Source organism: Ursus maritimus, unplaced genomic scaffold (assembly GCF_017311325.1).
Source record: "Ursus maritimus isolate PB19 unplaced genomic scaffold, ASM1731132v1 scaffold_85, whole genome shotgun sequence".
Classification (NCBI taxonomy): Eukaryota; Metazoa; Chordata; class Mammalia; order Carnivora; family Ursidae; genus Ursus; species Ursus maritimus.
Genome location: NW_024427052.1, coordinates 26,131 through 27,128, shown reverse-complemented (window position 1 = coordinate 27,128; position 998 = coordinate 26,131). Strand labels below are relative to the sequence as shown.

The 998-nt window shown below is 51.9% G+C and overlaps 1 protein-coding gene across 1 annotated transcript in view; it reads right to left on the bottom strand.

Moving 5' to 3' along the window:
- LOC103680816 (gamma-taxilin-like) overlaps window positions 1-405 on the bottom strand; it is a 36,570-nt gene extending 36,165 nt beyond the window's left edge. Inside the window, exon 1 of the mRNA XM_040625515.1 lies at window positions 274-405. The gene's annotated coding sequence lies outside the window, so the exon portion shown is untranslated. The remainder of the gene's footprint in view (window positions 1-273) is intronic.
- Window positions 406-998: the final 593 nt, after the last annotated feature.

Sequence of the window (998 nt, the reverse complement as noted above, 5' to 3'; positions counted from 1 at the left end):
GTCCGCACGTGGCTGCCACACCTCGCTCACCCCTGCTTCGCATACTATCTCCTTGACAGGGCTGAGTTCCCTGCTTTCCCTTCTCTCTCAGCCGCGCGCTCCCAAACCCTAGCCGTTTCTTCCACCCCATTTAGTCCGACACACAGATAAAAACACACACTTGCTCCCACAGTGATACCCGGGGAGGAAAGAAGAGCCGAAAATTCGTGCCGCGGCTAAAGTGAACAAAAAACAGTTAAAAGCCAACTTGTCAAAGACCATATTCTCCCTTACCCTCTACTCCCGCAGCCAGCGGCGATCAGGGAATCTACCGGATAAACCTCCTAGGAACAGCGGGGGCCTGCCTCCAGACGGCCTATTTGACCTGAGTCGCGGAGAGTTGACGGAAGCAACCGAATACAGAGTTTAACCAGCCGCACGGAAGCTCGCAAACCTATCTCCCAGCGTCTGTACCCCGCGACCAATCGCGCACACGAGGCCTTCCACGTGACCGGAGGAGGTTGGCCCCAGAAAGGATGGACCGGGATGGGGGTGGGGGATAGAAGACGCTAGACTGACCTTTTCAGCCAAAGGCTCGGTACTGGCCGTGCGAATTTGCGAAGTCCCGGATGAAGGCTCTGGAAAGAACTGGCACTTTTAGCAAACCGCGTGGTCCTAGTTCCCCAAGCCCAGAATGTGTTTACCCCGTAATTCACGGTTTTGAGAAAAGGAAAGTACCCACTCAGCTGCGCGCAAAGCCTACTGGGATTTGTCGTTTTCAAGGGGTGGTCTCCTGGTTATGGAAAGAAAAACTTCATAAGTATTCGACTGTTTCGGAAGCTAATACATCAGGCTCGGGTAGAGGAATTATATGCTTTTGTTTTCTCTCTATTGCATTAAGCTATATGGCGGCTTCACAATTAGGAAAAAACTCAGGAGTGTTGACACTTATACTTTGGTCTCAGACATCTGCCCAGAGTACAGCCCAGCCATCATCATCTTGGTTGTTCTTTACCAGT